We start from the raw sequence: 11,306 nt of genomic DNA, 5'->3' as shown, positions 1-11,306 counted from the left end.
TGTCTGCAAACTTACTGAGGGAGCACTCGATCCCCTCGTCCAGATCGTTGATAAAGATATTGAACAGGACCGGCCCCAGCACTGAGCCCTGGGGAACACCGCTCGTGACTGCTCGTGACACAGCAGAAAGACTCCAAGCCTGGACTCTGTCACACTGCAAAACGTGATAAAGTGAAAAAAGGAGCAAGCTATGTGTAACAATGTCTGGGCCAAGAACTAGGAAAGAAACCATTCATTTTAATTCATTTGAATGTCTTCATGCAAATCTTTAATTTCTTAATCTTAACTCCACTTAAGAGAATGATACAGATATAATCATCTTGGTGGACACGGTTTGAACACTAAACAGCCGAGCAGGTAGATACTATCCTTCTATTATACTATATATTTTCATATTATCCTTTATCTGTTCTTTCTATAGTATCTGAGCTGCACGTATCTGGCATGGCATCTGGAGTACTTTCCTCCTCTAACTTTAAATAAACTGACAAACACTACAAATTGAGGAGGCTCAGTGTCTGGTTTTTATTAGTCACATCAAATATTTTGGGTTTTCCACTTGCTCACCATGAAAACGGCTAATGAGATTTTTTTTTTCCTGAGCGAGGGGCAGTTAGAGTCTGATATGAAGTAAATCAGCCCTGGGAAATCTTGTCCTCTCTTCACTGCTTCAACACAAGTGACATCGACCTGCGTGTAACATGAGGCCATGTGAACCCCCCAACTCCCAAAATCATCACTTTCAGGGACTTCTTTCTTCTACTTTGAAAAAAAAATATATTTTGAATAATTTCCTACATTAAAAGAAAGTTAGAGTTGCAAGTCAAACTCTCCAGATGAGGGAATGTTGATCTCTGGTAATTAGAAATAAAGAAATTTAGGAGCTTTGAGCATGCACCTTAGGACAGAGCCTGTAATTGTAAGATTGTTTAATGCTTTCTTCATAGGACCCTGTTCTCCTGTAGGGCTGTCTGCTTATCAACATGCAGTGATCAAAATAGATGGGACTTCAGAAGGGCTGAACTGTGATAATCAGAGGTATCAACAGAGATGAGTGTATGTCCAGAAGATATAAAAGATTCTACACGTTGCTTTTCCATCCAATTTCTTGCCTGCGGTAAGTGTCGCCGTGCCCTTTTGAAACACGAGACTGTCCCACACGTGATGGGATTCTGCTGGATGAAAGTGGTCTCCAGCAAAGTTTGCACATTTCTTGTGCAGTTGGGAAATGCAACCGGATTCGAAGCTGATTGCACTCGCTGTCCGAGCTCGACGTCTCGGGGCGAGGACCCTTTTTCAGCACCGAATGCTCTCTAGTTACAATGAGCTTTGTCCTGGCCTCGGGGAGAAAGTTTGAGGCCATTTGCCACACACGAGTGAGTCCTCTGCAATCTCCTGGGCAGTTGCCTTGGTCGGATGGATACAGGTGATGAAATAGGGTCTGGCTATAAAGTGTGGGCAGTTCAATTTATGAGGGTCAGAGGAGAACTTCCTCGGGGTAAGTGGACTTCTATTGAACAGCCTGATAAATAGCTGCTAGGTTTTTTTGAGGAACAGCTACATGGCATGGAATATGAACTGCTTTATGGAAATAACTCCTGCACTTCATTAGCATGTTTTACACTCAGCTTGATTTGATCCTGTCTAGGTCACTTTTCTCCTTCTTTCTCCTCCAACACCCCAGAGAGGCACTGACCATCGGAGGCCCTGAACAGCACAAGTGTTAGGACTGGTATGGACATCTTGGACCTTTCAATACTACAGATTTGCCAGCTGCAGATCATTGCTTTCACGTTTAATTGCATTCACCTTCAAGAGTGAAGTTGCCCAGAGCTCAGCCCCAAAACCTGCTGTGCTCCAGTATTTAAAACCTGTGCACAACACTGCAAGAGCCAGAGGGGTGGTGGAGTTGGTGGTAGGATCTGGATCCAGGACTTTTCACAAACATACTGGCTTATCTGTGTGAAGGGGATAAATCTGATGGTAGGGAGATTATTTTTGCCAAGGTCCCTAAGCACTGGGAGACAGTCATAGACACTGAGGTAACGCAGGGCAATTTTCGCTGCTAATTACAGCAGATGGAGTTTGTTTGCGACAGTCGAAAACCAGGTGGGAAGGTTTGGTGGGTATACCCAGACCAAATGTGACATCTGCGGCGTTTGGACATTCGGCTTGTTTGTAGCCAGCATGGAGAAACAGACAATTCTGCGGCGCAGTTTGTCTCACCCAAATGCAGACATCTAGAATAGGTCATCTGAGCTACGCCTACTCCTCGCTGTTGACTGCGACGGCAGACGGGTGACTAGCTCAAAAGTCTACACCAACATCTAATATTAAGTGAGGAAAGGTGAAAACCATCTTGTTGATCCCAAAGTGTTTTCTTGTCTGGCAGTCAAGCTTCCCTCTAGAGAAAGAGATGGAGTGCTCTGAAATCCTCAACAGGCCTGTTGGGTTACTCAAAGCTTTGCACCTCAAGCATCCATCATCTCATGGTCATTTGCTAATCCCAAGATCTCCATCCCAGCCCCACCCTTCTCCGCTGCACAAATAGCGCTTGGTCCATGTAAATGGTACTAGGGTAACAGTAACAACATGGGTCACGGAAATCTAACCTGATGGAAAGGATACCTGCCGGTTAGCTATTTATTTAATATTTCACCCATAAGTTTCTCTCTTCAGATGTCCACCTCTGTTGACTAGCATCAGTGCTCCCTTGTTAGCCAGAGCAATGCTTAATTGCCCCATTTTAGATTGCCTTCATCTACAATCCCTTGAATGCTGGTGTCACTGCGGTATTTGAGAACAGCTGAATGTGCATTAGAAAAATACCTTACAGAGAAAATCCTGGATCAACCACAGGACATTATGATTTTAAAATTATGTCCCAAATCATGAGGTCTGAATTCTGTAGCATAAGCTCAGCCTGAGTTACTCTGGCAATAATTTGAAGGATTGCTTTTGTTACTGTAAGAAGAGGCTTGGGGACTCATTGAAAAGGTGTTGTAAAAAAGTCCTGAGCCTCATTAGGAGCAAAAAACAAGGCATAAACCCTTATTCTGCAGTGAATAAAAGGGTCAGCTTTAATAATTTATCTCAAGGAGGAAAAACTCATATTCTGTTTCTTTAGCCTGGCTGATGCAAAATGCATCCTGACCTTTCTACATTCAGCTTTTCATTTTCTCACTCTGTACTTCCTTCCTGAGGACCACACCAATTTTCTCACTCATACACTAACATTTCTTGGTTAGTGGGTAGAGTTAGAAACGTCCAAGTTACTCTAGCTGAAGAACTTTTCTAAATATTTCCTACCACTACTATTTGCATTTAGAAGTTGTTCTTTTTGCATTTCTATAAGGAATCTTCAAAATCTGCACAGTTCAGAAGTTTTTTTCACTCCCTAGGCACTAGATTAAGATAATCTAAAAACTGAAATGCAGCCCTTTATATTTATTTCTGTGGCATAGTATTTAGCCCCAGTTCTTGGAACATCTACAACAGCTTCCTATGAGGTGGTAAATTCAGAGCTGACTCAACAAAATTCATACAGCTGAGATTAACTATGTCTTCACTGAACTAAAGGAAGGCACTGAGCTGTGCCTTCCCAGACAGAAGTATCTACCCATCTCATAAAACTAAAGATGTAGAAAGATGTCTTCTGACATGCAGCAGAAAGATTTCTAATGGTGGTCTTCAACCATGGGAAGTTCACTTGGTAATGTAAGGGCTAAAGGTGGGATGGGAATAGTATAATGTAATAGTCTGTGCTTTAAAACTTGCTGGAGGTCAGGTTCATCTCCTCTGATTTTAAATGCCTATAATGAAGGGTATCTCTGCGTGAGTTTACCATCTAGATCTTCTTTATTTTCAACCGGGAAAACCAAACATTTACAGGGCATGTTCCATCTGACCTATTTAAACCATCTTTTTTAAGATACAGCCCTGCCCTAGTTGAGTCTGTTTGTCTTCATTGACAGTAAAAGGAGTCTAGACAGCCAGCTCAGGTGTTTGTCTCCCATGTGAGTCTGCAGAGGTGTTATGACTCCCACCTTTAGTGTCTAGTTATCGGATGGGGAAGAAAGCCGCCTTCTTGGTTAGACAAAAACAGGTATTACATATCCAATGTCCAAGATGGATATGACTTTTATGACTTTTATGGCAACAATGCCATTATGTTATGCAAAATGTGCATTTGTTCATTTAGTCTTAGACCCCAGTACAGTCACAGACCCCTTTAAAACTGAAGGTCTAGGTCTCTTCTGGGCTAAAGAAGGAATAATTGGTACAAAAATCAGTCAGATTATGAGACTGCCTGGAGATGGGTTAGATGGCAAATAAGAGCTAAGGATAACGCAGAAGAACTTTCTCTGACTATAAATTAGAGGCTTAGAGCACTGGTTGAATCTAGAAAGTGAGTCTAGAAAGTGAGGAGGAAGAGCACAATCCTTACCAGACCCTAGACTCTAGTGCTGGAAGAGAACTTGAGGGGTCATCTAGTCCACGCCTAGGCACAATCAGCTCCACCTCTATCACTGCTGGAGACTGTTCTCTTGTCCCCTTCTCCATCATCATTCCTCAAGTTATTCAGTCTTTCCTTTCAGGAAATATTTTCTAGACCCCCTTGTCATTCTCACTGCGTTCCTCTGAACTGTCTTCTGCTGGTCCATGTTTTTCTCAATGTTTAGTGTGCACAACTGGGCACAACACTCTATCCATGGCTTTATTGTCACAGCATAAAACCAGGGATTGCTTTGCATGTGTGATACATTTCAGAATTAGATTTACATTTTTTATGTGTGACATTGCCAATTGGTCTTCTGCATGGAAGCCCCGGTTCGTTTTCGGAAGAACAGCTATCTAATCAGTGATGCCACTACTCCATTTCACAGGCTGTTTTATTCTGCCTACATATAATACTTGCACTTATTCTTTATATTACATCTTAATTTTTTTTGTCCAGTGTATTGAGGTCACTTTGAATTCCCTTCCTGCACTCTAATATATGCATGGTCTCTCCTGGCTTAGCATCTTCTGCAAATGCAATAAAGATTGTCTGTATTCATCATCCAGATAACTGTTGAAAATACTGAATAGCCTAAGACCCACAGGGTCTTAGGGGAACACCTTTCAATACATCCTTCTCTTCTGACAGTTAATCGGTGGCGCTCAATATGCTCTTCCATTTGACACAGTTGTGAACCATTTTAAAGGCACTTTCTTTTCAGGGATTTTCCAATCAATTTTGTACTCACCTTATAATTCGACTAGGTTATATTTCCCTAACTTGACAGATGATAGTGTAAAAATTCTTACTAAAGTCAAGCAAAGAGACAGGGTGTCTTGGGTAAGGAGCTCAGTACAGAGGCTGTCTTAAGACTTCTGCACTTTATAGGATTAAGTATACTTGATTAGCTATAACTTAATGGTAATAAAAAGGAGAAGGGAAGGAACAAATATGATCACGCAATAACATACTTCATTTATCAGTTTATTTTAAGGTCCTGAAATTTTTCTGCTCAGGCCAGAGAAATGATGATTGCAAATAAGAATATCTATAGAAGAAAGTTACCTGTACTATGCAGCTGTATTTGCATGGGGAAATTTTAAAGAACCTAATCTAGGCATTGCTGTGTTAATGAAGTTGTGGCAGTATTCACTACATGGAAACTAAATATATCAAGAGTTCTTCACGTAAGCCAGAAGCTCAGCCAGACACTAAGTCTGAGGAGAACAAGTTTAAAAATTAAGTCTCCTTCAGATCTGCTCATCAGACACTGTTTTATTGCAATAATAATGTGCTTGGCGTTTGATTCCCACAGGGAAATACTACGGGATGTTTTGGCTGTTGCTGCATATCAACCTGATGATTCTGGAGAACAGCACCAACAGCCAAAAAAGCCAACACAATGTTGGGTGTCGTCACTGGGCATGGGACAGAGAAGATCGTCTTGCTGTCATATAAAACCTTGGTGGCCCTACATCTGGGGTAGCTGGTGCCATTGTGGTCTCTGCATCTCAAAAAGGACGTAGCGGAATTGGAGAAAGTCCAGAGAAGGGCAACTAAAATAATCATGGGGATGGAGCAGTTGCCTTACAAGGAGAGACAGCAAAGGTCTAAGACTGTTCAACGTGGAGAGGGGGAGGATGTGGGTAGGTTAACTGTCACGGAGGTGAGGGATATGGTGAATGCAGACCATTAGCCACCAAATCCCACAATAACAGAACTAGGAGACATTTAGTAGAACATCAGTTTAAAACAGATAAAATGAGTCCCTTGTGTGCACAATGGGTCCTTTAGCTTGCTGCCAGAGGAGGTTGTGGAGGCCAATAGTATTCGCAGGTTGTCGTGGTTTAACCCCAGCCAGCAACTAAGCACCACAGCCGCTCGCTCGCTCCCCCCACAGCGGAATGGGGGAGAGAATTGGAAGGGAAGGGTAAAAGTGAGAAAACTCGTGAGTTGAGATAAAAACTTTGTTTAATTATATTAAACTAAGATTAATAATTGAAAATAATAATAATAATAATAATAATAATAATAATAATAATAATAATAGTAATGAAAAGGAAAATAACAAACAGACAGAAATAAAACCCAAGAAAGACAAGTGATGCAAATGGAAACAATTGCTCACCACCAACCGACTGATGCCCAGCCAGTCCCTGAGCAGTGGCCCCCCCACCAACCTCCCTCCTAGTTTTAGTGCTGAGCATGATGTCATATGGTGTGGAAGACCCCATTGGTCAGTTGGGGTCAGCTGTCCCAGCTGTGTCCCCTCCCAACAACTTGTGCCTCCCCAGACTCCTCGCTGGTGGGGTGGGGTGAGGAGCAGAACAGCCCTTGACCCTGTGTAAGCCCTGCTCAGCAGGAATGAAAACATCCCTGTGTTATCAACGCTGTTTCCAGCACAAATCCAAAACACAGCCCCATACCAGCTACTATGAAGAAAATTAACTCTGTCCCAGCCAAAACCAGCACACAGGTTCAAACGGGGCTGACACCCCTGATGGACAGCAGGTCCGTAAATAGATCTAAAAGGCACAGGCAGGGATGCAGCCTTTAATGCAAAAGCCGTGGACACATGGAGAAATGAGGGGATTGGAAGTAGCCCGGTTCAAGTGCCCTTCTGGACTAGCATCTCCTGCTGCCATTGCTGGAGGCAAAAGCCTTGGCTAGAGGCACTGTTGGCCTGATCCAGCAAGGCCGTTCTCATGTTTCTTGCGCTAATTTGTATAAACCTTTAGGTTTAGGAGCTTGCACTCACTGGCCTGTGAGGATGGCTGGGTTTTGTGGTTTTTTTCTTTCACACAGAAAGATCTTTGGGGACCGTGCATTGCACTGGGGTTTTCATACTAGTCTGTTCTTGCATACACAGCTCAGAGCTGTTTGTCCAACAGAGAGTTTGATCCGAAGCATTTTGTGTTTCAGAAAACCAGGGAATTTCCTATATCTCTGTGGATGTGAACTAAAGGCCCATATACTTAATTTGATAGCAGTGAGCCATAGCATAACAAATATTCGTGGAGAAATCTATGGTGAGAAGCATGATAAACACAGAGAAAGGAGAGCTGTAGATTCTTGCTCTCCACTTTGGACTGGAGGATGAAACCCTCCTGGTGCCTGCTGAGGGGTAGGAACACACCAGGTATCTTTCAACGCACACATCCCCTCCAACTTTTGAGACGGAGCATCATCAGTTGATAAAGGACAGAAAGTGATATGTTTGGTGGATTTAGCCCAACACTGAATACTGGACCCTCGAGGTCCCTTTCAGTTTTATGATCCTCACGTATTTATCACAGAACTCGTCGTCAGTGAAAGGAATAGTTAATAAGAGTGTAATGAATCCCATCCAGGATGTTTGACAGGGAAGACTGTTCTCAGTCACTAAATAAGCAATTCAAATTCTCTTTTCAAATTCAGTACGGATTTTCAGGGTGGACTTGTCTCATCCAGCTGTAGCTGCCTGAAAGACCTGTGTTTGGTTTAAACTAGTTACGCTGGTTTAACGGTTGTCTGCAGATGGGAGGGAGGGAAGGACGGGTGATTCATCCGGTAGATGTAGATGTCCAGAAGAGGAGGTGAATCACTCTCTAGATGCACTTGTTGACTCTCTCCATTGACTCAAGGGGGAACTTTGAAGACTATGTTGACCATACAACTCTCTCTTGACTTGAACCTAAATCCTTGTTGACCTTGCAAATACGCTCCACTTAAGATGCAAAATTTGTGCGCCTCATGTCAACTCTGTCTCACTTTTATGGGAAATAAAAAGCAGTTAAAAACACTTTGGCCATTATAAATAATTAGACTGGGTGAAAAATTTCTGATGATCATTTCTAGCACATGGTATAACCAGGGCTTCCCCATACCTCTGCTTTGCAGCAGAGCTGGATGCTGCAGTGGAGGACGGGAAGGGCCCTTGTGCATGGCATCTTTAATGATTTTTCTTTAAAATACTAAGCATAGTCCTCTAAGCAATCTGTAAAGAAAGCCAAGAGTGGCCTATTTAAGTGCAAAACCTAGCTATTTGCTCTTCAGCTGGTCAGTACAGAGTAGCACTGTATCCCATGCTTAAGGTAAAATTCCCAATACATTTCCTCCTAAGTAAAAAATAAATAATGTGAATTTACAACCACCATTACCATAATTTCAAGGACGTATAAGCAATATACTGATTAACAGACTTTAGTCAGCTATTAGAACCACTCCCCACTCCTCCAGGCAAGGTCCATATGAAGTGTTATTTCCTTGAATAGTGGGCTTATGTAAGAGTGATTCACAGCAGAAAAGTTGAATTAAAGAAAGAAAACACAAAGCTTGCTTATTTTAGTGAGTTATGTGGATATTTACCACTGCTTTGAACTGGGCAGGATTGCAATAAGTTCATAGTGTTGTCCTTCCTTTAAGCTGGTTTGGTTTTGCTTGCAATGTCATTGGATTTCTAAAGTAAGCAATGCCCAACTGAAAACCTAATACCGCTTTGCTTTATTTGAGACGGTAACGTAAAGAGATCAAGTCTCTCGGGAGATCTTGGTAGAGACCTCTATGAATTTCTGTTTTCTCCCCAGCTTCTGAATGATTCTGCTTTTTTCCATTGGATAAAACTGCACCACTTACTCTGTAAAATCTGCTTACAGCCTCCGCTACCCCGACCTCCAGACTAAAGGAGTTCGTGCACTAAGAGTTTTAAAAAGCACTTGCAGGATTTTGAAAGGCCATTGTTAAACCCAGACCCAAGGAAGGCTGGAGCTGTGACTGTGTTTTACTCTCTGGCAACTTCATTTCTGCATCTTCCTTGGTCTTGTGGCGTTGTATAAAAGTAATCTTCATAACCCTGTCTGTGGTGACGTGGGCCAAGTGATGGTCTCTTTTCCTCCCAGCTCTCTGCTGAAAGAGAGGACTTCTCTGAGCAGCAAAACTCTGGTGATCACTGGGAGAAAGTTCAGCAACCAACAGAGACACCAGCACCTTCTTTCCCCCCCTATACCTTCCTGGATGCTCAAGATGCTCCTCTTTCCCTCCATCCCTTGCCAGGTTTCCCCTGAGTTCTCACAGCGCCTCTCCTCCTTTATTGCCACACGCCTCTGTTGCTAACATCTAATGTTAATCATCTAAATTATAATGCTAATTATGGGGGATTTTTTTCTCATAAACCCCTGTTTTTTCTGCGCCTGGATAACTTTCCCCCTTGCTGGGTCTTTCTGTTCTCACACTCCCCTTCTCTGCCTTGCCCTGCTTTGGGTCAGTTGCTTGCAGAAGCAGCACTGTTTTTTCCTGGAATGGTGTAGCAAGCTGACCTATTTCACAAAGCTGACCTAACTAATTGCTCTCACAAGCGGTAACCGTTTTTTTTCCTGACCTTTAAAAGGTCTAAATGCCGAGTTACGGGTCTTTCTCATGCAAACTGTGCTTGTAGCAATTAGCCACCTGGGGTCACCGTTCCTTCCAGTACAACAACTGACTGTTCATTGCGTGTTCTTGCTAGGATGAAAATTCAGCATTTCTAATAAAATCTTAGTGGCTATTATCCACCTACACTGAGATTTGCTGCTTGAAAGCAAATGGCTGAGGGAAAGAGGGAACGCGTCTCAGCTCACCTGCTGGAAAAAGAACTTTTTTCAGCAAAAGGAAAAATTCAGCTTGTTGAGAATCTGCATCTGCAGTCCAAACTGCTGCCCTCAGCTCAGAGGTTGCAATCATTAATTGACCGGCAGGATTCTGAATAGCTGAGAGAGGCAGTTTGAGATGAAGGACTGCAGAAAAGGTCTCCCATCTCCATTTCCATCATGCAAATAGCTATGAAATTAAATAGTTTGACCAGGCAAGAAATAGAAGGAGATGTTGGGGAGTAAATCCCTGCATCTCCAAAGAGCAGACCACATGTTTAGTAGGGGAAGGACAAATTGTGATAAACAGTCTGGGATTTCTTGCCGTGCAATGTAACAAATTCGTCTTACCGACCCAGATGGTTGCGGTTCTGCATATGCAGTTGCGTATCTCCAGGTATCCTGGAAAAAAGGTGAAGAATTGGGGTCTATGACTTTCAGACAGGTGTTTCAAGAGCAAATTTCTCCAAGTCCCTCTGGGCTTTGGCATGAGTGCTTCCTATCATGCTATTAAATATGGAAGATGATTTGGTACTAAAACAAAGGCAGTAAATATCTGTGGAGCATGGAGCAGCCCTGGGGTGAGCAAAGCATTTTACCCACAACAGTTGCTCCAGAAGCCTTACTTCTTCTCTGTGCCCTGTTGCATTTGGGATCGGGCACTAATCTCCTGGCCAAAGCCTTGTTGCCAACAGAGCCTCCAAGAGGACTTGCCATCTGCATCAGTGAAGCTGCATCAGTGAAGCTGCTTTAATGAAAAGGGCGAAGGGAGCTTTATCAGGAGAGAGAGAGCAGGGGCTGTAGCATCTCTTCTGTCTGCTGCTCTCATGAGCACTGCCTAAAGTCTTGTTTGCGCCTTTCCACATGCGGGGGGAGAAGAGGCACATCTGTGCAACCGCCCATAGATACGGCATCTTCACTCACTGCCCCAAAAAGGTCTGTTTTGGGTCTCATGCAAAAAAAGCTGCCTTGTGTTAACTGCCTTTCACAGGACCATCACCCTTACGGGTGTGAGGACAGGAGACTGTGATAGTGAGGAACAGACAGAGCATCCTCTGTGTCTGTGGCGACGACTGATGGATGCAGCCATAGCAGCATTGAAAAATGTATCACATCTATTTCTTAGCATACCTGTTAGGAAGACTTCGTTCATTAAGGGTTTATAAAGGAGAAGTACATGTCCAACGTGTAATAATCATGAT

This window comes from Calonectris borealis, chromosome 1, assembly GCF_964195595.1.
Source record: "Calonectris borealis chromosome 1, bCalBor7.hap1.2, whole genome shotgun sequence".
Classification (NCBI taxonomy): Eukaryota; Metazoa; Chordata; class Aves; order Procellariiformes; family Procellariidae; genus Calonectris; species Calonectris borealis.
This window is presented reverse-complemented; position numbering follows the sequence as displayed.